Here is a 27933-nt window from a genome sequence, read left to right as displayed (position 1 = left end):
TACCATTGTCTGTAATGACCCACTACCTGTACACTTGTCCTCATGGCCCACATTACACATCCTAACTATTTCAGTGACTATCCAGCCTGACCATAGCTGGATGTGTCACCAGTCACAGGCCACATTTTTCACTAGTCTACAGTACTTACAACCATATGGAGTTGAAAGTCTCATTCCTTAACCTGACTGGGCAACAGAGGAAGCCATCCTTTCGCGCAATACGGCTGCTGCGCAAAAGTGATCGTGTGCATTGAATTACGCAATAGTGATCGCGCGTTTAATTTCCATGAGACCTGAGCTCTGCATGACAAACTTCAAAGTACATGCACAACATTTGAATAGTTATTGAAGTTGAACAAGGAACTTGAATAAGTAATGCCTAGATATTTAAAAATCAAGTGAACAAGTTGCCCAAAGGCAATCATTTGGCACACAGGGCGATTCAAAAACGAGTTGTTTAGGGGCTCTTTCTAGGCCATTGGTAAAGTGTAGGGATCGCAAAAATGTGGAGCATGAATTTGTCATCAAATTGCGTAATTTTTGGAAATGGAAGAGATAATCTTGTAGAGTCCTATACTAAGTTAACAAAATTGTGCAGACTATTCCATCTCATCAAACAACGTTGTGACGATGATTGAGCAAATGTAGTTGTAAGTACCTTTCCTCCTCCTGCCAATAGGGGGCGCTATCTAGAGACATTTTAACTCAACATAATTGTCCAATGCACAAGACTTGAATAGTGTAGCATCTCAAAGTCTGACATTTATAACACATGGTAACTACGTGTCAGAAAGATTACAGGAGGCAGTGACCCAAAACCGTCAACACTACTGTAGAAAAGTCTTGTAATTTCTATCTGGCATTGCCTTTGGGATTTACTCTGTCTAAAACGGAAGTTGTCTTTCAATTCCACAGTAAACAATTGCCTTACTACCCAACAAGCATCATGACAATGCAAGTCAAGAAAATCATTGTGAATGTGACCGAAACAAACCTTTCGAAAAATACCCGCACATTTGGGCAAGGTTAACTTCTTTTTTTGTTTACCTGTTCCATGCTCTAACCTAATTAAGTTTATACCAGTTATACTCACAACTTAGGGTTCACCACACCGACCACACTATCCTGCATGCATGCTAAAAAAATCAGACTTGTAGCTCCAGAGCACCTTGCAGTATGTCAACAAAACTGCACAGGTCAAATAGAGGTCTTGAAAGCTCATAACAAGATCTACTTCAACAACATCACCTGGACATCAAGCTAATCCGCATCACCGGTGCAGTAAATGAGCAGCATGCAGCATCAGAGTCCAGCATTCTCCAGAAGACGATCAAAACATACTGACCCGAGTGTCGAGTCGAAAACCTACATTTTTTTTCAGAACCGTGCACCCCAACTCATTTAGAGATTAACCATACATGGTGCTACCGCCAACCTTACTTAATCCTAATTCCACCTTGCAAAGTTTCAAATCCTACTAAACAATATGTTGCTCTCCCATCGCATTTTTGTATACAGCAAATGTCCAAATCTTCTCTCAATAAGGTTGGAACGCCTTCTACCTAATCATTGACAGACTTGAACATGATAAGAACTTTTACAGACTCCAGTGTCCGACCCCTTTTACTCTCTTGGTCCAACATATATCTGTATGATTCACCACTATAGTCATCATAACTGATATATCAAGAGCTGAAAGCTTTGTGATGGATCCATAACCTTGAGAGAGACCCCCTGTTGTTTCTACAATTGCATGAATTAAGCCCTTTGCAGGCAAGGTACAAATCCATGCCGCAGGTCTTTGGGTCATCCAATAAAGACCATGACAGTTTTAGCAGGGCCAACTTTCACAGAGCTGCTTTTAAGCTGAAAATATTGCTTATAAATTTTCTGCTAAGCAGAAATGGGCAGGATACCGGTCACAAATTGTACATGTGATATGGTAGTTTGGCTGGTAACCTTGTTATGGCTTATTGTGCTTAGCTACTTTTTATGCTTAAGCAGCTCTATGAAATTGGTTGGACGCTGGTGGTACAACTCCAAAGTATTCACCCCTTTGGCTGACAGCGTTGGTCCCCAAAAAGCTCACATTAAGCCATGAGAATATTCCTTCTCAGGGGGAACGAATTTGTCCACCATTTTTGCAAAATAGCAAAACATTTTAGGCTGAACTACTTTTATTGCACACCATATGCTAACATTGATAGCAAATTGGTGATTCTTGAGTAGCAATTGGTTGATTTGTGTAGCATTTTGCTCTCTGCTATACAAGGGAAATCGTTGACTGCTTCTGCTGAAAGCACCTCTGGACAGCTGAGTTTTTACAAACATTTAAAACCACCTTTGAATTGTTCAGTTATCAACCATGCAGGAATTCAGTAGACTACAAAATGACATCCAGTCAAAAGAGGTGTCATTGTGTTGGCTTTGTACCATTCAGCCCCACTACCTGACCTCAATTTCTTCCCTTTCCAAACACAATACCGTCCATACACATAGCCTCTCAACAAACTCTACAGAAAATAACTGTTCATTTTTTTTTCTCAACAGTTGTTTTTTGTTGAATATCACACAATACCATTCATAAACATGGACTCCTAATAAACGTCACAGACAATAACTGTTTATTTTTCATGTTTGATGCAACTGTCTGTTTGTTACAATGAATATCACACTGGTTTGTTTGTTTATTTTTGGTCTGCCTACCTTTTTTTCCTTAGTTGAGGTGTTGTCCGTCCTGAGGATGATGGAACTATTTCTGCAGTGAACTCTTCCCGAAATTCCTGCGGTTGAACATAAACAGACAACACAGGTCACATCATTGCAAACAAATTTCCTTTTATATTTAAAGGGGGGTTATACCTTTGGTAATGACTCCAAGAATTAATTACCATAAAATCTAAACCTTACTTGGTACGAAGCACAGCAGCACACAACCTTAGGGCTCCAAGCAAGGTCTAGTTCAGTTTTGTGATTGACACGTACATTCGTCAAAGATGGAGTCTCAGAATCTGTTTTTACCCCTACACCACTGTACAGTATACTCAGTACTTTCCCGAGTTCTGTGCAAAAAAATCCAGAAGCAAATCACTCGAGTGGTACTAGTACCATGACGTTTAAAATTAAAGGAGGTTTTAACTGCTCATTGGTTTTTGCAAAATCTGTTCAGGGTTTTCTTTACAAAAGCAACGATGCATTAATAAGCCCTACAGTACTGTTTTTATGGCTGTCATGTCCAATGGTATTTTATTTAATGATACAAAGCTAGCGATAATAACTTATAAATAAATAAAATTATACTACCACAATATAAATTTTTTACGGATTTTTCACTTAAAAAATTCAATACCAAATTTAAAAGGTATGGGGGCCTACATATTTTCTCTCATTACAAGGAAAGTAAAAAAATATTTGTGTACAACAAAACTTTCTGTTTCGCAAGGACATCAAATTAAAGCAAAACAATTGAGTACAATATTGCAGTTGGTACCACACATTGTAACTTGCCCTTGTAGAAACATTTTTCTCCCCCCCCCCCCCCCCCCCCGGGCCAAAAGTTAAAGCACTGTTAATAATTCTTTAACAATCTTTTCCAATCCCTGCTAAGCTATTTACGTAAGGAAACTGTGAATTTCTGACTTGCCCACGGGGGACATAAACATTCGTTCGTAATCTGCAATTTTGGTAAAAACTAATCCCTGTTTTATTCAACGAGGGAAATTATTGGCTCATTTCTATAGAACACCTGGGACTCTGTGGTCATTGAGTGACATTCAATCAAGCAGACCATGGAAACACAAAACAGGTAGTGGGTTGGGTTTAGAGGAAAATTTTGCAATAAGTATGAGAACTTTGAATAGTCAATATCTTGTCAACAAGTCCGTATCCTACTAGCCTTAAAGGTAAGATTGTAGATTGTTTCTTGTCAATGTAATGGTGTTTAGTAGGTCAAGTTGTAATTAAAGATACAACAGCCCTCAAAATAACCCATTGCACCCACAGCAGTTGTCCTGGTACCCTGTGCTTTTGTTGTGGTACCCTTTTCAAAGTTCCAAACCAAATGGTAATTTTCCTCATAGACGTGCCCCCTACCATTAGGAAAATCACTGGCCCATTCAAGAGCGAAGTTCAAGCCCCGTTTTAGCTGAATACAGTGTATAGAATTGTTAGGAAAACGGCAACAAAACTGTCACATTTTTTCATCAAGAAAGTCAAATCCATCCACTTTTCAAGGTGACTGGGTACAAAATGCATCTCTAGCCACAGCATTCACAAACAGAAAATTTGAATCTCTAAAACCTGACTTGAGGTGAGTTTTGGAAATTCAAATGTTTGTGAAATACTTTTATTTTATTTCAGTATAATTTCGGATAGAAAAATTCACATATTATGTTCAGGGGTCCATACATGTATCTCTTTCACTACCAAGGTCAGACATGTACAATCTATTTTATGTACTCCTAGAATTCCATTATCATACACACACAATCTTTTTTATGTACTAAAAATTGTCATAAATCATACATCTGACCCAAAGTATACATAAGTAGGATTTGAAACTTTGCATGGTGGAAATACGATATGGAAAGGTTTGCGGTAACACCATGTAATGACTATCTCTAAATTAGTTGGGGTGGTTCTAAAAAGAACTATCGACGTTTCAATCAGTATGCTCTGATCGTCTTCTGGAGATTAGAAAGTCATTACATTACATGGTGTTACTGCAAACCTTTCTGTATCATAGTATGTTATCACGCGAGGAAATGCTTTGACTTTGGGATGTACACGCAAAACAAATCAGAAAAAAAACCATTTTGTTTTAAAGCCATTGGACACTTTGTGAACAGAACAAAAATTAAAAGTTCACAGATTTACAAATAACTTAAAGGGTTTACAGAAGGTAATGGTGAAAGACTTCCCTTGAAATATTATTCCATGAAATGCTTTACTTTTTGAGAAAACATTAAAACAATTATCAATTTTCGATATCGAGAATAACAATTTATTGTGAACACATGTCATGACACGGCGAAACGTGCGGAAACAAGGGTGGGTTTTCCTGTTATTTTCTTCCGACTCCGATGACCGATTGAGCCTAAATTTTCACAGGTTTGTTATTTTATAAATAGGTTGTGCGATACAAGAAGTATGGGCATTTGGACAATACTGTTTACCGATGTTGTGTGATTGCTTTAAGTTGAGAAATTTGTAAACATTATTTTGAAAAGAAAAAAACAACAATCAAATGGAAATTTTAGGTTCAAAATGCAAAAAAAAGTAGGCACTGAACGAGTTAAACGTCCTTAATATGTCACTTTAAATTAGCGTTCAAGCATTCCCAAAAAATTCAAATGTACTAATCCAGCTTTGAATGTTTGTATAAACTCCATTCCACTACAACATACCAATTTCATGGCTCTTATCACAGCAGATTCCCCCATGAATTCTGTGCTCATTGCCCAAATAATCCAATCCTTTACAGTCCGCCCAGAGCGCTGAACATTTCAATGATAAGCACAAAGCAGTGCAATGACATTGACCCAAGGTACCAAGTGCCCAGATTGCTTGTGCAGATAACAGCAATATCAACTGCTAAGAGCGACCATCTAAAGTGATCTACATTTTTTTACCGCAATACAATGAGTTGAACATCGGTGGAGGAGGAGGAAGTCAAAGTTTAAGCAAACAAATTTTGAAAGAAACTGAGATGGGCAAAAAATGGTTTTGTGATGCCCCACACTTGTTGTGAGGGAAAACCTGGTGATGGTTTTGGTGCAATGGTATTTTCAATCTGATGAGGGGTAATTGTCATACTTTTACAGATGGGTGTGATTCCTGGCTACACGGCAGTGACATATCCCCACAGAACAAAGATATGACAAAATAGGGAGACTGCCAACATAGGGCTAGATAGCTCAGTTGGTAGAGCACCAGCACCTTAATCCAGAGGTCATTGGTTCAAATCCATGCTCTTAGTCAATTTGTCTTTGTTCAACCACAAATCACTTTTTCTTGATCCTTGCAACCACATGTCTACAACTGAACTACCAAGCCTCGAAATAACCCACGGCACCCAAAGCAACTGCTGTGGTGCCCTTTGCTTTTTGCTGTTATGCCCTTTGACAAGTTTCAATACAAACTCACATTTTCCACATAGAAGTGCCCCTCAACAGAAGAAAATTGCTGTGCCCCTTCAGCAGCGATGCTCAAGGCCTGAACCACTTCTGACTGACAACCCTCTGACAATCTAGGGGTTTGTTATTGAGCAGAAAGAATTCTATGACCCTGATGCTACAGGCTCAAATCCCACTCAACAGGTCATGCATTTTTCTAGGCTCCCCTAATTTCAATTTGACAATTCAATTTAAAAAAAACTTCAGTACACTTGAGTCAATCGTGGGATTGAGAAGCCTAAAATATTCAAGCTTTTAGTGACCAAACGTCAACAATTAAAGACTTTATGCAAGAACGTTTTGCTTCGAGGGAGAACATTTCGCCCACCCTCCAAATCATACACTCACTCTACAGTTTGAAGCTGCAGGGTAGTTTTAGAGAAAACAGGACAGCCAGTCTCCCCGAACCCCATTTCATTCCGCAGTTCATGTGCATCATAGGTGTGAGTCAACATATTATGTGATGCAACAGCAAAGCACCTGTCACTACCCTCTTGGTTCTTGACAGCCATATTTACCTGATTTAAAGAATCGAGGGGCCAAGCTGATCTGAAAAGCTGAACTGGAAAGGTTGACCAGGGCCGGCTCACTGATCATATCCTTGACCTGATAAGCTACTGAGGGCATGAAATGCACATTCAGTGAGTACATTTGTTGTGATTCAAAAAATGTTGGGGCGACATTGATCTGCTCAGCAGACTTGTTCTGCTTAGCACTAGTGCATTTGTCCTGCTCAGCAGATACGTCCTGGCATCCTGGTCAGCGGACTCGTTCTGTTCAACAAATTTGTTCTGCTGAGCAGATGAACTCTGATAAGCAGATTTGTCCTGCTCATCTGTTCAACATATTTATCCTGCTTAGCAGAAAGGTCAGCCGCTTAGCAGACTTGTTCTGCGCAGCATATTTGTTCTGCTTAACAAACTTGCTCTGCTCAGCAGATTGTTTTTCTTAGCAGCTTTGTCCTACTCATCAGGCTTACTGCAAACAAATTGTGGGGGGTGTTTTATTATGGGTAAAGCATTGCAAGTAAGCGATTGTGATGAAGAAATGTGCTTAAAACTGTGATCAGAATGAACTACACATTAAAGTCCAATGATTGTGAATTTCTGTTCTAACATTATAAGTGTGAAAATATCTGTACACGTACATCATTATAGCTCTAACAGACATTTTACTAGTTGTTTGTTTAAGTTTACTTGAATGTTTGCGCAATGTGTGACATGCAGGCGCACGTGTGACAGTATCATGTAGTATGTGAAGTATGTACAGATCGGAAAACTAAACAACTACATTAAATTCTGACCAGAATTGAAATTAGAAAAATATTTAGTGGACCCAGTTTAAAGGAACGTTACAGAATTGGTAAGAAACAAAAATCGTGAAGATCACCGTACAGATTTACATAAAACTTTTACAGTCTAATGATGATGATATAAGAAAACATCCCTTTAAATATTTCTGTCTGAAATTTCATATTTGATAAGAAACAAATAACCTAAGTTCTCTTTTTTGAGTTTATCGGACAGTGAGCCTTTTATTCATTTTTGCTTTGGCATCGATGCAATGCCGAATTCGTAATCCGTTTTTCATTTTCTCGTGACCCAGATGGCCGATCGATCTCAAACTTCTACAGGTTTGTCAGTTTATGTATATAGTGGATTACATAAAGTCCTTACACTGTCAGCAATTTATTTGCAAGCAAAACCAATTCTGTAATGTTCCTTTAATACTGTTTCAAATTGAACGAGGACAAAGAGAAGATTGATCTCCATTTGTATAATGGTTAAGTATTCTTCTACACTCATTCTTCAGACAAACAATAAAACAAGCACAGGCCGTCCAGGGAAGGGCAAAAGTAAATTTTTAAAAAATGTGATCAAAAAAGATGTGCCCTCCCAGACCTAGCTCATAAAAAGTATATACTATACATAAAACACTCTAAAATTATAGTAAAAATTAGAACAAAAGATGGGAAGTAAAAAGCAATTACACAATCATAGGGTAGACCCTTCCAGGACTTGAATTTGGGGGGAAAAAAACAAAACTGCCAATCCATTTTCGATATGAAAATATCGCCACATGCGTACAACTCTCTGCCCTCACAACGAAACAGTCCTAGTGGTAATCAGTTACGTATGAGCTGCTCAGATGACTAATACGACTGCCGTGCATGTATTACACTCTATAATCACATTAAACACGCAAACACGTGCCTCACTGCATCAGTCAGACTGACTCAATTTGCTTAAGGTATGACATCATATTCATGGAGTAAAATTAATCATTTTCAGCAGTGGAGCGTGAAAATCTGCTCCTCACGACTCCCTGGTCGATGCATATTTTTTATTTTCCCCGTCCAGGGTTACTTTGAATTATCAGTTTGCGTCAGTTGGAGGCTGAGGGAGGGAAGTCATTTTAAATGACAACATTTGCTTTTTATAAACAAAATTTCCACTAAAAAATGAGGAAGAAATTTTGCATGATTTACAAATTCATCTCTTTCACTGAACCAAAACTCACTCATTTTGTTCCAAAGTAAACAACCACAAGGAAAACTGATAAAAACTCTTCCTTTTCTGTTTCAAAAAGAAATATCTAGCATATTCCAACCCAATCCCACAGAAATCTGTGGTCTCTTATGGCTGATTTGATATAGATTTTCAAACATTTCAAATAGTGTACCTTTAAGATGACGTCACGTGGCAGGTGGCGATGTCACCATGACGTCATTGTTTAGGTTTATTAGGCCACCAATACCTTTCATCGCTGAAAGTTTCATTGCAATTGCTCTTTAGGAAGTATGTGCAAAAACGCGTTGTTTGAAACATACAAATAAAAAACAAAATTAAAAAAATAAAAAACTTTAACGAAAACAAGAGCTGTTTCGCTGCGCTGTGCTACGAAACAGCTAATAATAATAATAATAAAGTTAAGGCAAGGCAATTAATGGGCAGCTCTCTCTCCTTACTGGAACATTTTCAAGGCACCAAATCAATTACATGTGTTATGGAGTCTTATGAAAAATCAAACCTTAAATAGAGCCATTTTTGCAAACTCAAAAAGGGCCCAAACAAAAATGTATTCTTATAGATTATGTGTGTATAATTGGTACCTGGCAGTCTTTGTTTGATTTGGCACAATGTGCTGCAAAGTGAACCAGTGACAATGCAAAATAAGTGAACTACTTCCAGACAGCCACTGGTCAGCGAGCAGGGCGGGGCACTCTACTACACCCACAACCAATAAATCACTGTCACAGCCAGGGATCACACCAAAGTTTACTTTACTACTGACTACCTGGGAACGTAGCCTTGCTCAAGGCAGTCGAATTATTCACTCCGAAAAAAGACCGCCGCTGTATAAAAAAAAACGTATTCACTGTGCGTAACATCACACGACACGATGCCCCCATACACTATCCGCATGCGGAGGCCGTCAGGCCGACAGCCTTGTAGGGTCTGTGTGGAAGCCACTGACCTCATTACTATAATAAGCGAAGAGTTCCCACGGTCAGCTCATTACCATAATGCCCGCGAAAGACGAGACATGTCTATATCATACACCACCACCACAGACGCTCAGCGAGCATGATAGGCGTGCGTGATTGGACGTCAGAATAAATAATTCATTTGCCTCACATCCTGTGTTGTCTGATAGGTCTAACGAAAGATATAAATATTCATGGGCTGCATACTAGCATATCCGAGAGCCCCCCAATTTTTTCCACAAGTGGAAATTTTTCAATACAACACATTAAACCCAGAAGTTACAAACCCGACAAGGCTGTCGGCCTGACGGCCTCCGCATGCGGTTGACTTGTGTGCACAGTAGTCGTACGATGTGACAGTGTGTATTTGGGTGGGCCATGCGGTGTGATCGCAAGCACCACGCACAGGGTATACAGGTGGGTTTACAGCGGCGTCTTTTCAGTGCGAATAATGCAACTGCCTTGAGCAAGGCTACTGGGAACATAGCCCTGGTAGGACGTCAGTGCTACTGCACTGACGCGTTGTATGCAACAGAGGACTCCAACCTGGGCTAGGGAAGCGGCAGCGAGGGAATCAACTTTAGGGGATGCATCTTTTCATTTCAGATATCAAATTTTTTACATGTAATACTGACTGGGTGAGTTTTAAATGATTTGGGGGGTTGCACAAAGAAAACAAGATTTGAGTAAATTTGCCACACTTGCAGACTAAAATCTAGTCTTGGTGCAAGACGTTCTTGTTGAGTTGGTTAAACCCATAAGCCCCGTACTTTCAAAATACACATATCACGACTATTCCACCGATAGGGGGCGTTTCTGTAAGCCACTATCCCGCCAAGCAAGTGTTGTTTGTAGTGTTGTGTGGTGAGGTTTGCTGGAAGTTTTCCAACAGCACCTGCTATTGTTCGATAGCAATGTGCGCAGCGAGGAGAAGTGGTTTGGGATCGCGATAGTTGAGTGATAGTGAATAACAAGGCCTTGCATCAAGACTAACTGAAAATAAAATCTTGCTCAGGAGGGGTCAAGCTTTATAGAGGGCATTACATATGTACTGTCACTCAACACCGTCATGCACAATGGATCATGCAATGTGTTAGCATTGTCAATAAATGCAGTCTCATACAGTCAAGCCTGTTTAATATTCCCCATAGAGACGGTGTCATAATCCTTCCTCAACATTCATGTATGTCAACATTTGGTCAGTTAAGCTAAATAAAAAAAATATGTTTAGGGTCCTGCCTTAAAAAAAAAGGAAGGAGCCAGGGCCGTTTTTCTGTTTCAAAATGGCCACCCGACACATTTTTAAACACAACCGGCTGGGCTATTTTTTTAAAATAATTTGTTTTCATCTGAGATCGTGCTCTATGGTTGAAACGTATCCTTTTTTTTTTCTTCGTTAAAAAAGAAAAGAAAAAAAGGATGCGGCCTCTAAAAGGAAGCAGCTTTGGACGCTAAACATATTTTTTTCATTTATTTGGCCTATACAGGATAGTTCAAATGTGATTCTTAGGGTTAGGGAGAAGCGTGGTTCACATGATGCATACATCCTTAATTGTATTGTGCTCCGTGAGATGAGCAGGTTCAAGAAAATCGAACAAGCTACAGAACAATGACTTTCAAATACCAACATTACAAGGCAATATTTCTAGAATTCGTTTCTGTCAATCTTAAATTCAATCTTGCATTCAAGCCTAATTTTTGTCTGAAAGACCATGACTCCATCTGTTCATCTTCTCTGGTAAAAACAAAAGGCTGTCAAAAAAGCACCTGCTATACATGTATATTATATAGGATTTGAGGCATTGCATGGTGAGGTATCAATGTATATTTGGTTTTGCGGTAGAACTGACTCCGCGGCAGTACAGTTAATTACGATCACATAAGCTAAAGTAGTAGTCCAGTCTATTTTCTATACCATCCGCCCTGGTAATAGTTAAAAAGCAGGACAGTTCTTTTCAGAACTGAGAAGTCTCCCGAACCTCCGATTATCTACTCCGCGGCAGTAGAATAAAGCAAGACAGTTCTCTAAGAACAAACTCTACCTGGCAAGTAGATATACACATGGTGTTACCGCAAAATATTATACTAACAATACAAAAATTACTGTTTGAAACATTAATTTTGAGAATCATTTCACTTCAAAGAGATAGGGTTATAAATGGAAACAGGTATCAGCTTTTATCCACCAAACATTTAATCTGAGAAACATAGGTTTCTCAGATTGTGTATTCCCTACTTGTGCAATCTGGAGTGTCCCACATGGTTTTCTCAAGATGTTTTTTGTGGGAAAGAAAATATAGTAATACTAGTTTGTTTTTGGTTGCCCTTTTGCAAATCGGCCAAAATTTAGGCATATTGCCACGCAATGAGTATTTGCCCTATACGCTAAGCTTGTACGTGGGGAGAACCTGCAATCCAGTTGGAAATTTGGAGCAACTTAAAATATTTATTTACAACAAAAACACACTTTACAATTGTACAATCTGCGGCCCCTTGTTGATTGTAAAAAGCTTTGGTATTCAGTTTTTATGATTATTTTAACATTCCTTGTTTTTTATTTATTTCCTACTTCTATTAAGACACACTGCATGGTCTGCTGACTACACTTTTTTAGGGCCATAATATTGTTTGACATTGCAGCCCTATACATAAAAAGCTTTCATTGCAGCCCTTTGCGTGAAGCGCTTTCAACCCAAAAGGGTTCCAACTGAGGTATGCACCATCTGTTTAAACAACAACAGAAATACCCCAAAATACATTTTGCTTGTGAAGTTCGATGATATGGACCAATGCCTCTCAAATGTTCTGGTTGTATCCATAATCTGAACAACAACAACCTCACAAAGGCAAGCAGAAAATGACAAAAGCCACCCATCCCAACATACCAACAAGCCGTAGAAGTATTGCTGCATTTGAAGGGTCTACCCAATTGATTGAAATCAAAATATAGTTCGCTGAACTGTCAGTCTACAGGATTATGTACTGTTTGCTAATGGCTAATTAAAGAGAGGATACCTTTTTCAATATCTCAAACAATTAATGAACATAAAATTTGAACATTTTTAGAAAATATTCCTTTCTAAGGAAAGTGGTCTTAAATAAAGAGATTCGACAAGTTTCAGTCACCGTTTACTGTTGGCTCTCATAGTCTTGGTTCCAAGACCATTGGTGTTGCGCGGTCACACACAACCAACGTTCCAAGGTCTTGGATATTTTCTTGGTGAGATCCAGAAATCAGAGAAACAGAGCGCCCGCTACGTTCGTTCATTACAATCGTTTACAGTTTTTGCTGTGCATAGATCGGAACGTTGGTTGTGTGTGATATCTATTGTCACATGGTCCAAGCATTTTGGTCGTTATTGTAGATGTAGAAACAACAAAATCCCTACACCCATGACAGCAGAAAAGTGTGCAGCCAGCTACAATCCCATCCATATCTCATTGGGTCCCTGTCCCCCAACCCCTGTTCTCAACCCCGGCTCTCACTGTGCGGTCTGTGCTCTAGTTGGGATTAACAACACTTGAGCAGGATATTTTATTGTCATGTGGCCAAGCATTTCGGCCGTAGTTGCATGTAAACCCCCTAAGATGACAATTTTTTTTTTCCCAGATTCTACTTTTTTTTTTTAAATCTTACGGCTGAAACCAAGACCAGCAATAAGAAATCTTTCAAACCTTTCATTGGAACTTTTGCATGCACCATATAGGCCTGTATGCTTTATTTTTGAAAGAGCAAGGGCAAAGACATTTTCTCCTAGGTAAAGGGAACCCTATGAAAAAAATTGTAAATTTCTACTGTAGCATTTCAAGGGCACCAAGGCAATGACCAGGGGGCATGGAGGCAGTCGCCTTTGTTGCCTGACCAACAGACAGCATTTCATTGAGTCACCTTCTGGGAAAACAATTTTCCTGCTCCAGATCTGACAAAGTTCATCAACGTAAACAGAAGCACGATGTATATTTCTCACAAACAGCCATAATTGAATGTTGATTAGTTACAAGGCAAAACAAAACTTCAGGCAAAAGAAAGGCAGGATGGGCTCAATATGAACAGGAAGGGTGGGGTCACAAAAAAGGGACAACATTTTGTGATTTAAATGACATTGTTCAACATCAAACTCCTGCTTTCCTGACACATTTTTTAAATAAAGGGGGGGGAGGAGGAGGAATTGCCTTTCCTTCCGGCTCCCTTCTTATTGTTTTTTCCTCTAAAATTCATTGGCCCAGAACATACAGTGGCCATGTTTTCAAGGGACGGGACACTGAACTGGAGGTCAAGCGTCTCTGTGGTTATAATATAACAGGAGGCAGATGGCTCTGACTACAGTGTCCACAATATATAGAATCAGCAAATTTCAAAATTTCTGTCGAGCAGTAAGCATCTCCAAAACTGTGCCCCCCAAAAAAACACAAACAAAAATCCAACTGTGCTTCAGATAATTTTTCCTCAGCCAAACAAGTCAGAGATTTTTTTGTACTCACCGATTTATAGTCTATCAAATTATTCCAGATTTTGCCGTTTCAGCTCAGGCCCAGCTAGCTTGACATCAACTGCTACGGGTTAGCTTTCCAAACATTGTGCGCAAAAGTCATATACGGCTCAGCTAAGTGCATCTGCCCTTCTACCTTCAAAGCTGACTGGAAGCGTTGTACACCTGTACTGTTCACTTCCTGTCTCATCAGAAGTTATCCCTGGGTTGTCCAAAAGCTAATACCGAAAAAATAAAGAGCAGACAAAGTTTTAATTTGATGTCCTTCGTTTCACCTACAGGTGCAGCTTCGTTTAATTGTGTTTTTGAGACTGTCAGGTGCTGGGTGGTTGTAAGGGTAGATTTAAAGTCAACTTGTCATGCGGTCCAATAAGTGGACAGACTTACACAGTCAGGATAATTTACATTTTCAACACAATGTATTGACTACTGAGATTGAGAAAATCAAAGTCTTGCGGCTTGTGATTCAACCAGTTTCTGGATAAAGACAAAGTCGCAAATTAGAGTAAAATGTGCTGCACTTTTCGAAAGAATCAGCAAAGTCATCTGAAAAGATCTGTTTAGTGTCTTCAGTCATCCAGGATTCCAGGCACATAAGAAAGGGAATTTCTAAGTAGCATCTTGAAGAAACAGAAAGTTGTTCATTGCATCAGCAATAAGTGTGACAGCAGTAGCCCTTCATTGTCTATGCTTATCTTCTCAACTTAGCTTATGGGCTATACTGTGCAACATACTTGTTTTTATGCTCATACAGGCCTGTATGCTTTGTTTTTGAAAGGGCAAGGGCACCAAGGCATTTTTTTCGTAGTAAAGGACATTTCTACTGGAGCATTTTAAGGGCACCAGGGGGCATGGAGGCAATCACCTCCGTTGCCTCCATGAAGTACGTTATTTCAGGCCTGGCTCATATGTCTATACAAAATACTACAAAATAGAAAATACTTCTCGGCTTGCCCTGTGGACTACTTAAAACTGTGCAACATATCTTGTTTAAAACGCGCATTTTTCGCTCTTTTCAGAAAGTTGAATAATAATTTTTTAATTCATAATTTGAGTGTGTGAATGATGACCATTCAAATGGTTGCAATCACTACCACTATTACATCATAAAGATACATCATTTATACAAAAAATACATGTTTGAAATCAGGGCAACTAAAACTTACTGCTGGGACAAGTAAAATGCAAAGTATACTAGCCCGGTGGACTACTTTACGATCACAAAAAGCTTTGACGAGGCCAAGTCAGTGATCTCACCAACCTGCTGAAGTTGCAGACCAGCCAGCAGAACATCTTAAACTTTGCAACAATGTCAAGTGTTTTGATCGTACTTTAATACCTTGCAATTACCCAGCATTTGCATGGTTTTGCTATTTACATAGTGGGTTAAATACAACTCTAAGTGCATCCTTTACGTCAATATTTGATTAAACACATGACATGCAGAACTGTGTAACGTTCTTAAGCTTCACAGCTAATTGTGGCAAAGGTTTGCTGGCCCAAGCATAGAAAGAAACCATGGTCGTTATGCTGCAGAGTGCAGAGGCCCACCCCCCTGCAAAGAAAATGTTCCCATACTTTGAAGTACCCCCCCCTTAAAATCCTCAAAAGAACTCCTAAGATTTCCATATTACAAGGAAGACAAAATACGAGGGGGGGGGGTTACAAAATGCCACATATCCAGCACTGTCTAAATGTGGTTAAGTTCCATGGTTCCATTGCAAACTTCTTTCCCTGCGACATTTTCTTCATCTCGAATAATGCCGACTTCATGCCAGGTGGTTTTTACAAAGTAAATTCCTAAAAAAGGTGAAATCCTCTACGACAATATACGACACACAGAGTGTCTAACTTTCTGAGGCTTCACAGTGAATTCTGCCAAAGGTTTGCTTGCCCAAGGGTTAAGTATGTTGAGTCCGTCGTGTTCGTCGAGTACGTTGCAACCTTCCCTGTGCAGTCTGAAACCCTAAATGTACTTTCATCTCAAACATGGCAGACCCTAGGGCAGATGGTTTTACAGACCCAGTTAATTTCAGAAAGTGAAATCCTTTATGTCAATATTTGGTTTAACATTCGACATATTGAGATGTGTAACTTTCTGAGGCTTCACAGCGAAAGTTGGTGAAGGTTTATTGCCTAAGGGTCAGGTTCCATTGCGAACTTCTCTCTCTACTGCAGTCTGAGACCCTAAATGCAGGCTTCTGTAGACAATGGTACTGGCCGGTGCAAGAAAACCTGCCTGGCACTCAGAGCTCCTTGACCACTGGCAGAGTTCTCTCTCACTCGATCGCCAAACATTTTTCCACTTCATCAAATAAACTTTCTTATTATATAACCAGCCACAGGTTTTGAGTGAAATGTAAAATTGGGTACCTCAACGATTATCTAAAAGAAATGTATCTAAAGCCAAAACAGGGTCACCTCCAGGATTTTCCAAAACTGTGGGGCATTCTGGACTAACATTTTGGAAGTTTGGCCCATTTTGGCCGAAGCACGCTGAATTTGAAAGGAGGTAATTGGAATATTTTGCACTTGGTTTTACTGTTTATCTTGGTTCTAAAAGCCCTATACTAGTCAACCTGGAGCATTCTATAAACCCAAGCTCAAATTTGTGCATATCGGCATGCAACTCTCACGAATAGGCCTGATACCCTCGCTTGGGCATGGGGAGAACTAACCTGCGTAAATTCTGAGTAATTCTTTGGTTTGAATCTGTTTTGTGATCAACCAAGGTCCTTGCTATGTGCACAACCCATGGAGCCTAAACCATACCTCCGAGCTTAAACTATCCAGAAAGTAGACAACTTTCCCAAGGCTTCAGCATCTTCAATAGACCCTTTGCTCTTTCATGGCTTCACAACTACCCCATGGTCAGCCCTCCTGCCCCCTAAACCCTCTCACCAAAGTGAGAGTTCATAAATCATACTTACAGAAAAAAATCAACATTATCATCTACTATCTGAACAGTTACTTTCTGATTGCGGTCTAGCTTATAACCCAATATATTCACACATAGTTACAACAACTCCTTATCCCTGGTCACAATTCCCTATTCACCGATAATTCCCTCAATTGAAAGTGTAATCCTCAAAAAGAAGGATAAAAGAGTAGCTCCAAGAGGCGTTAAGCCATGTAACATGAAGTGGGGTATTGAAGGCCAATGGACTAAAGAGACGGTAATCACAGGACAAAAGTGGTTTGGAAGTAGAGTACAACAGCATCCTCATGTGGGTAAATGTTGGGGAAGGATGAAATCGAATCTGGGAGTGCTGTAAAGAGCATGGAGCAATAAACTACGGGAGGAAACTTCTATATAACACAGAGGCCTTTTTAAAAGAGAAAGATACCTTTGATTTTTGGAACTGTTCGATCGTTTTAATTGCATATGTAGACGATAATAACCTGAATAAAGTTTTCATCAAATCACAACACTGAACAAAGGCTACTACAGGGGCTATAACACTGGCCAGTCCAAAGACCAGTGATATTCATGGCTGGACAACAGGCCGGTTGCCCTAGTCTTTGCCTTTGTGCTCCTTCAAAAGTTTCCCATAAACTTTAAGATTTTCCAATGGAAGTGCCCTTTGTCAAAAGAAGATGAGCTTGCCCTCTCAAAGATGAAATTCGAGGCCTGGTTGTGTTTTTCAATGCATCATTCCAGTGTATGTCTAGCAATAGCATGCCTGGGATCGATTTCACAAAGAGTTAGGACTAGTCCTTACTTAGGACTAGTCCTAGGAGATATACAAACTGCATGGATAGTCCTAAGTTAGGACGAGTAACTGGTCCTACCTCGAGAGAAGACTAGTCCAAACTCTTTGTGAAACCCACCCCTGGACAATTTTCACAAGCCTGCTTAATTCTGGTCCAGTAAAATGTTTGAGATACAAGCCATATTGGCATGTGGATTGGGTCACCCTCTTGGCCCTGCTTCATAGATACATACCCAACAGTGACTTAGATTGAATGACATCAATTTAATTTCTCCATGAGTCAAGTTTAGTCGAGGAATAAGTGGTCAAACACACACATTATGATGGCAACATAGATGTTTACTTATATACAAGGCATCAAATATTTTCCCTTGTATAGCGAAGCAAAATGTTTAACAAAATGTATTAGTTGTTATTCAATAATCATCATTTAGTTGCTACTCAGTGTGCGCAAAACAAGTGCAGTCTAAAAATGCAAAATTGCTGGATGAACTCTTTACTGGTATTCTAACTACACCTGTTCTATTTAACTTAGTGCACCATAGGCCTACACGTTTTTTTATATCCAATAATCCAAGTGTTTGTGGACAGTGGTCAGCAAGAAATGAATAGCACGGTGCTGACATTGAGTCACTCTATTGCTTCCTGCATTGACCATACCTAGCAGTTATTTACAGCGCAACGGCCACTAAATTACTTTGGGTTTATGGCCACTAAATCATTTTGGGTTTGTCTAAAGCACACAAACCTGAGCTGACCTACTATGTTTGTCTTTCAGACAAATTGTGATACTTCAAAGCAATCTTTCAAAGATCTGGAAATCCACAATATTATTCTCAGGACTCTTACATGTTTTCAACTTAATCTCACTCATTTGCATTTAATAAGACATTCCACCCACACATACAATACAGCACTTCAGCTCACAACCCCAAGCAAAATCTAAATGTGGCAATGGAGGAAGAGATTCCAATCACAGATGAATACTGTAAGTCCACAAACTCAACAAGAACCGCCTACTCCAACTTTCCTCATTTATATTAAACAAAAACTCGATTTGGTAACTTGATTTGGTAATAGTGGATGACATTCCATCAAAGATGAATTCATCTGTAAATCCACAAGCTCAACAACACAAAATTATCGTCTGGTAGCATTCAAAAACATTCCAATTTCAAACCTTGCAAAGGTGATCGTAAGATCTGCTGTAAAATCCCTGAGTGGAGCCGACTATGGTTGGAGTGACGAGGTAGCAATTTCAATCCCTGTGTTGGATTTTAGAGATCGAGGAAACAGGTGCAATGCAAATGCTAAAGGTCTGCTTTCAAAGAGTGGAGTAGACAAGCAGAAATCCCTGGTATCCTGTAGAGGAACTCCAGCACTTTTCAAATTCAGATATCCAGTTCCTAGATAGCTTCTTAGGCGACCAGACATCAGACACTTCTCATTATCCGATGGAAGTACACCAGGAGCCGACAGAGTACACGCAAATGAAAACTAACACTGAGAAACTTATCCGATCCGCCTACTACATATATAGCGTATTGGTACTTCATTTACAATGGGGGTGGAACATAACCTAAGCCCCCTTTAGGTTTTGCATCACTGACTCATGATAGATTCCAATAGGGATTAGTGAGTGGGAAATGCAAAGCCCTCCATTGAAATGGACTGAACATGACTGCAGATTAAAGGCAAATTAGGCCTTTATTTTTGGAACCGTTCAATTGTTTTAATCGTATTGTAAATGTAGAAATACAAACTAATCTGTGGAAATTCTAAGTGTGGTAGTGTCTTTTGAGATACTGCCAAACTAATGTTTGGAAATCATTGAAAGTTTTCCTCTGCTTATTTCATAAGTGGGTTAAACTACGTATCATTTATCCATGATATGGCATCCTTTCTTATGAACTTTCTCTAAGGAATCCTCTCCCCACTGTGATTGCACCAAGAGAAATTTCATCTTATAGGCCAGGTAACCTGTGACATCACATGTTTACAAATAAAGAGCCACATATAGCCTGGACGTCCTGCAGGCACGATTTGTACACAGCCCAATGAAAGAACAACCAAGATTATGGAGATTGCACCGTCCGATGCCTTTGAAAATGGGCAAATCTCAAAACATGTTCAGCTGTTACTTTTATAACTCTAGAATTTATGCAGAAATTAGGGCACAAAATGTAAACAGTTGCAGCATCATGTACAAGGTCATCACTCTTTGTGTGAGCAAAGGTTACAAGGTTTATATAGAGTATACAATTTTGCAATTGGATCTTGACCAGTGTTTTATTTTTAGTAAGATAAACTTTGGTTCACTGACCTCCCGCCGTTTTGATGATCCCCAGCACAACCTCTCTCCCCTTAATATATCTCTCCTCTATTATATTCATTCCTTCAACCCCCCTCCCCAGTAGCCCAAAGCCCCGTCTCAATATCCTCTGCCAATACGCGACACAAAGACTGGATAGGATCTTACAGCTTCTCCGCTGAAGGGCAGTACGACCCAATCACAAAATGAAATTCTCAAGGAGCTAAACCATCAACGGCGGAGAGTACACGCACATCGTGCAGCATTCAAACCCTAACCCTTAGTCATCACCTAAGCTTCGGTACCTGCCCCCCAGACCAGCTTGAAGGGGCTGGCGAGTGAAGCGTGCAAGGGGGAAAATTGGCCGTGAATGAGTACCAACACTGATATTGTATTTAATGAAGATCTACTCTGCCGCGGTGACCCTTGGGATAAAAACACGACTTCAATTATTTTTGGCTGATAACGGAAGACAGTGAGACTCATTTGAATGCAATAAAAAACATCATGATGCTAAATTGATGGGGGATGAATTTGCCTTGTGAAGGAGAAAGCATTTTTTCAAGAAAAAGATGTTGAGAAATTAACTTTGTCACGAAAGGATAAAATTAGTAAAAGCAATCTCCATAAATTAAAGGCCTCAGCCATTATAGACAATGCCAGCATATAAGAGCACCTGCAAGATATTCAGTGTGCATTATAATGAAAAAAATTCTACATTACGTATGTTTTTTAAATACCAACATTTGAATTGTAAAAATATCATTTGTGTCCCTTTCTTCAAATAAAAAGTTTCAATACACATCTTAAAGAGAAGCCTCCAACAGTTTACTGCAGTGTGATTCAGTTCAAAATAATGAAAGCTTAAATTACTTGTGATTAATGTCCCAACAGTTAAAGAATGTTTCCTGTGACAAATTATCCATGGAGTTTATTTAGACAGGGATGAAATTCAAGCATCGTGCAGATGCTCTCTGTCATATCTCCATGATCAAATGATTTTTTTTCGGACGCCAATCTTTGATATTTCCTTCAGGCTATAAAATATTAATATATTGGATGCACTTTGCAGTTCATGTTAGCAATACTGATGCCTGCAGTATTGTTTCCTGCTGACATTGTCTGCTCAAATGACAAATAAAGATATTGTTTGAGTAAAATGAACTCAATAGAAATATTCTTCCTTCTGTGTGGGTTTGAGTGATATTTTGTTTTAAAGTGAATTGTTCACCACAAACGTTTTTATATTCAGGTCAATAATCTCAAAGGTTTTTCCTGATAACAAATTCTTTTCTCAAATTCTACATTTCCCTCATACTTCATTGCAAAATTAAAATAAAACACTTTCTGATTTACCAGAAATGGTTCCGTAACAGTTTCAAACAAGAGGTCCAGGGTATCAAAAAGTGAAAAAATACTAAAAATTCATCCTACTTTGGAAACAACATGAAATGAGCTCACATCCCTTCAACTATTACAGATTCTTCAAGTACAATTTAACCTCATGTTTTTTGACGTCAAAGGCCATACACAGAGCAAACTTTGTTTACAATCCAAACACTAAATGTGTGTAAATCAACAAATATTCAATATCTAGTTTTGTATGGATTGCTTTCATGAAAATTATAAATTTCTGAGGGTACACAAATCAAGCATTGTAAAAACTGACTGGAACACCAAGCTAGTGTCGCCATGGTGTAGCACCCTCCACTGTTCAATTGTTGGGCAGCAAACGATGAGTAAATTAATGCGAGTAAACAAAAGTATTATATGATAACAAAAATATAATACACAATAGAATAAAGGTTCGAAGTCCATTGAAAAGGCATTGAGTCCACGCTGTAATGCCTGCTATGCGATTCCATGCAAAAATGTTGTCCTACACACTAGAACGGAAGCAATTGTACTTCATTTGAGAATGTCTTGATAATAACGCCTAATCTTGGTTTTTCATTTACACAGTGTATGATTATGATTTATATTCAGCTATATTCATTCAGTACCAATATTGGTACACTTCAAGATCTCTCAGATAGCAGAGGTTATAATGAAAATCCATTGTTTAGCTCAGAGGTAATACACTTTTGATGTATGTAATGTGACAAGCTTTAAGTGATTCCAATATTTTTTTATTTAAAATTAATCCAGTCTTACGGTGTGGTTTAAAAATAATTTATTTTTTAAATTAAATCGAAACTAGCCGCCATATTGAAGAAACGTTTGTGTGTACTTGGAAATACATAACTCAACATGTGAGTAACATATAGAAACCTAAAAATTTTGCCCATGGTTACAAAAATTGCAGCCTATCCATCAAAAACTCAATTTTTATCTTGGATTACCTGTTCAGTAAGACTGTCTCAGAAAGGACTATTCCAGACTTCTGGGACCTCCTAATAGGCCTCTGCAGCTATTTTCACGAAATGCTAGGATTAATCCTATCTCGAGTTAGGACAAGTAACTCGTCCTATAACTTAGGATGGGTTCAATGCATCCTAACATATTTGGATACGGAATTTAACTCATCCTAAGTCCTAGGATTAATCCTAAGTTTGGAAGAGTTTGGTGAAATCGACGGCTGGTTACCTAGTCAAAGTTGTCTTCTTGTCTTGTCACATCGCAATCAAAAAAGCTCCACAGTCTGATCACAGACATAACAATGTAATATGTCTTCATTTGCACAAGTCTGATCAAATAGGGACCTGTGGTTTACACCTCTTCTATTCATAGTATTTTTTATAGACGTAGTAAAACCCAAGAAACAGATTCCCACAAGGACAGTTACATAAAGATTTCCCACACACTCACAACAAGTTAATCCCAGAATTTATGACTGGATAATATTAAGGGCCTACATACAGTAAGAAAATTATGAAAAAGGCAACTGTAAATTACAGTGTGTACAAATGTACAGGTCAATAAAACTGAAGAATTTATCACTTTTATCTGATGGTTACACCATTGCTAGGTCGTAAATTTTTACTGCAACATCTGTTTGTTTTTTATTTATTTCTCGTTCTTAATCAAAATGAACAACTAGCAGTTACGCAGAATCCATTGCATACCATTTGTGATGGCCAAGACCAGGGGGAAACAGAAAGCTGGCCTGTGTAGTATTCATGAAAACTGATTTAAATTTGAACTTATTTCCCTGTTCAATGGTATAAAGATGAAAAGCCCATTTTCATTAAATTAATTTTACAAAACTTAAGCTTTTTAATGCCTAAGTAGTCTTCATTATGACTTGCAAGATATTAATATCCAGGATTTGGTAAAAGGGTATCAAAACTTTGCTGGAAATGTAAAAACTGAGGACACGTCCAAATTGCTCACTTACAAATGATAAAACTGGGTGTCAAAATTGCTCACTTACAAATGATAAAACTGGGTGTCCAAATTCCTCACTTACAAACGATAACTGGGTGTCCAAATTGCTCATTTACAAACGATAAAACTGGATGTCCAAATTCAAAACAGGGTATCCAAAAAGAAACCCCAAATCCCCTTTGTTTTAATGAATTCCTGAGAAAGCAAAAGCAAACTGTACCAATCCATAACAGATACACCGCCCTACGCCAACCACATCATTTTCTTTCAAGGTTTAACTTCCATGGTACGTGTATGACAGATGGATTCATAGCACGCATTGACACTAAGTCCATCTTTTAGATTCTTAGTCATCGATGGAACCAGCCGAGCGTAAAGAGAAATTCTTCAATAGGTACATAGCTGACACTCATCAGAATGTCAACTATAATGCTATGCAGACTGATGATGCAAAAGTGCTGAGTTTAGACGGAAGGATTTGTTGTGTTGTGAGTCAGAGCATTTGAGTCACCAATGCCCAATCTCATACCATAAAGACCAGGGGCAAATTTCATAGAGCTGCTTTAAAAGCAAAACAGTTTTCTGCTTAGCAAAAGTAAGCAGGATACAGATTGCACTTGTGACATGGTAGCTTAACTGGTAACATTAATCTGGTAAGCATTGAATTTTGTGTGCTTAAAAAGCAGCTCTATGAAAGTGGACATGGAAACAATTTTATAGTCTCTTTATTAATTTTACAATTAAGAGAATATAGGCCTTTTGTTTTTAAAAAACAATATGCTGCTATGCATTTATTAGCAGGATACAAGCAATTTTGTACAACATGGATGGTTCTTTATTCTGGTAAGCATAACTTTGTTGTGCTTACCTACCTTAAATGTACTTAAAAGCAGCTATAGCTATGAAACTGAGCAAAAAATACCTATTTTGTATTTTAAAATCTCATTTGTGCAAATCAATCAAATATAAATAGAGAAGGATTAATAAAATATTGTTTTCATTATTTTCAGGTGTTTGAATAAAATTATTTTATGACTATGAGTAATTTATGAAAATAGCTCTTGAGAAAATGAACTTCAGAATGATTCTGATAAAAACTGCTTTGAATTAGCATAAAATCACAAAGTGTGGTTTTTGCACACAACAAATCAATTTCTTGAGCAATGCGGTAGATTAAATATTAAAATGGAAGGTTAAATTGAAATGATTCAGAACATGTCTTTATGGTCAAGGTCAACCTGTGGTCGAAACCAGGGGCCTGATTAGATAGAGTAAGCACAAAAGGTACCTTAGCATGATTATTTTTTAGCAATACTGCTGTGGCCGGTGGGTGGGTTAAAACGGCTTAACCTCTTTCTTTACTTGTAAACCATAATCTCTAATGTGAATAGGTCTAGCCAGGAAAGCATTCCTGCATGCGTAGGCCTATGTTTTTTATGTAGATCTAAAAAATATATAAAAATATAAAAAATTGTGCTTTATTTTTATTGTCTCTTTATCACGTTACTTAAAATTGTCTAACTTAGGTCTAGAGGTCTATATTTCAAGAAATACACAAGAAGGGAAACTGACTGAGTAAATTCAATTTAATTTTTAAGAGAACAAGAAATAATGAGAAGAACGGTATATGAACCTGCAACCTCCGTTCAGCGCTCTACCAACTAAACCAACTATCTATCCCTAAACATTTGCCAACTTTCTATTTTGTCTTCTTTGGGGTTGAACAAAGAATTAACTAGAGTGGGATTCAAACCATTCAACCTTAAACTGTGTTACATAATGTAAGTGTTGCCAGGGATCACAAACAAGCTCAAGGCACCATGGGAAGCGGCAGTAATGTAATACAGTGTTTTTCAATTCAGTTTGATGTAAAGCCTCCTTACTAGCTACAGTGTTTGAAGGATCTATCGAAGTATCGACTTTTTAAGAGAAATAATTTGGTGTGCACAGAATTTCATCAAAATCTGTAAATTTGATCAAATTTTGTTCCAAAGTTTGATTTAATTTTGAGTGAGTTAAACTGTACTTCCTTTTAAAAATTTCATTACCATCCTGTTTTTGGCAAACCAACTGGTTTCACGTAATGTGTGACGAAAAACAACTAAACTCTATGTGGATAATAAAACGGTTAAAGGCACTGGACACTATTGATAATTACTCAAAACATTTGTTAGCATAAACCTTACTTGGTAACGAGCAATGGAGAGCTGTTGATAGTATTTAAAACATTGTGAGCAACGGTTTCTTCTTTAAGTGACGTAGTTTTTGAGAAAGAGGTAATTTCACACTCAAATAATAAAAGACTTCAGCTGAAGTCTTTTATTAAAATGCATCTGAAAGCACACAAAGTAAAGCAACAGGGTGTTTTTTCTTTCATTCATCTCTAATTTCAAATCCGATGTCCAACTATTGAGCCCAAATGTTCATAACTTATTTGCTAAGTCATTTAATGCATATTGGATAGTAAGAACTTGACAACTACCAAATGTGTCCATTGCCGTTAAGTTTGTGAGATCCCACCTGTTCTCTTATGCAAGACAAACGAGCACTGTCTCATCCTTATCAGCACATTAAAAGGTCTGTTTGTTTATTTGTTTGGATGATCTCCCCAAAGAGAGGGAATTTGGCAACCTCCTACAACGCAAAGCTGGCAACCACTCTCATATTATATTGCAAACATTGTTTTACATTATTTTATTTTGAGCACTTCTTTAGTTGGAGTCTGTTTGTATGATCTACCATGTAACTGATCCATGGTGTCCAGGGAACCATTTTTCCACCACTAAAGAAATCCTGGGCAGAACGCTGTTCCTCCATGGTCTACCCATGGTCTACCTATGGAGGGCTGCCTCCATGGTCTACCCATGGAGAAAGTATGGTCTACTAAACAGCAACAGCTTGCAAAACATTTCCAAAGGGTCTGCTATTACTGTAGTGCAATTAATTTACCAGTAGATAAAATCAACAACAACACGTCTCCACTTATGAAACACACAAGTCCCTTTGTTCATTTTCACACCTGTAATAATCACCTGCCATTAAAGGGGTGGGAGAGGCAGCCCTTCTACGGTGGCCTTGTAGCAGTCCATAGTAACATGTAATGTCCTTGCTCTATGCAGTAAATCTGTAAATCACTGGGTCGTTTGTTTACATACAATAAAGCTACAAGCAGATATAACAGGTGACAGAAGAGTGTTGACCTTTCACCCTGATGGATGTATCACTTTGGTTTAGATGCACCATGGAGGGAAAGGGAATATAGAGAGTGGAAGGCGAAAAATTGGGAACTTGGGCTGAAATGTTATCTATATCAATCATGCAATAAACGCAACCTCCTGGGCCCAATTTCATAGAGCTGCTAAGCACAAAAATTTGCTTAGCATGAAATTTCTTCCTTGACAAAAACAGGATTACCAACCAAATTTCCATGTGATTTTCAGGATAAGCAAACAACAGCTGAATACCAGTAACAAGCAATATGCAACAAATGAAAATTTGGTTGGTAATCCTGTCTTTATCAAGGAAGAAATTTCATGCCTTGGAAGCAACATTTTGTGCTTAGCAGCTCTATGAAATTTGGCTCTGCTACCTACAACCTCTGACTTTTACCAACTGCCGCTGAAATGTGAATGGGCACCACTTCAACAGCAGTGGTCTGAATTGGCCAAATGTTAAATATAACAAATCCATTAGAACACCTGCAGATCGGTCAAAATGATCAGGGGTAAGTATCCAGCTCCAGTTAGTTCGGTGTCAAAAAGAAGAAGCATACATTTTTTCTTAAAATATATGAAATTAAAATATGGATAAAAAAATAGTATCTAATTTACCTATATGGTAAAATGAGAAATTCCTTTATGTAAAAATGAGTGAACAAGTGGTTGCAGGATTGGAAAGTTTTCCCCGCAAGTATCCATACTTTTAATACTAAAACTTAATTTGACCACCACTATTCCCACGACGTAGCACCAACAGTGCAGCAGTCGTAGTAGTAGTTCAGAACACTGTGACTGTGTATAAACTGTGTCAACCAACTGTCATTGAGTGTAGTGCTGTGTCACACAGTGTGTGCATTACATGTGCAGTTTACAAACAGAACAGACAGGTTTGCTCTATTTTATGAATGACGAGACCATGGATCTGTTTACAAAAAAACACCGATTTTCCCTTCCTGTTGTATGCATGTGTCTCTTATAACTATCATTATGATGCATTAAAATATGAGAATACTCACCCAGATTTCACTGGAAGAACTTCCAGATTCAGAGTTTCAGCTCTTTTGTGCAGTGTGGATGGATGGATGGGAATATACAAATCCTAGGCGACAAATAAATGAGGGCGCTAGACAGCTCGCCACGCAAACACGTTGTCTTGTTTATGTTGAATATTCATTTCATTTCCCAGCACTGATTGGCCACTGATCATGAAATCT

At 38.5% G+C, this 27933-nt stretch overlaps 1 long non-coding RNA gene across 1 annotated transcript; it reads right to left on the bottom strand.

The window, feature by feature from the left end:
• Window positions 1–2707: 2707 nt before the first annotated feature.
• On the bottom strand, window positions 2708–27795 carry LOC117297332. The gene is made up of 3 exons (XR_004519868.1): window positions 27736–27795; window positions 14143–14368; window positions 2708–2783 (listed from the first exon to the last, which is right to left on the bottom strand). It is a non-coding gene; the product is annotated as an uncharacterized LOC117297332 (long non-coding RNA).
• Between the last annotated feature and the right edge of the window lie 138 nt (window positions 27796–27933).

The sequence above is a fragment of the Asterias rubens genome, chromosome 12 (genome assembly GCF_902459465.1).
Source record: "Asterias rubens chromosome 12, eAstRub1.3, whole genome shotgun sequence".
NCBI lineage: Eukaryota > Metazoa > Echinodermata > Asteroidea > Forcipulatida > Asteriidae > Asterias > Asterias rubens.
Note: the sequence above shows the minus strand (reverse complement) of the source record. Positions and strands in the feature narration are given on the sequence as shown.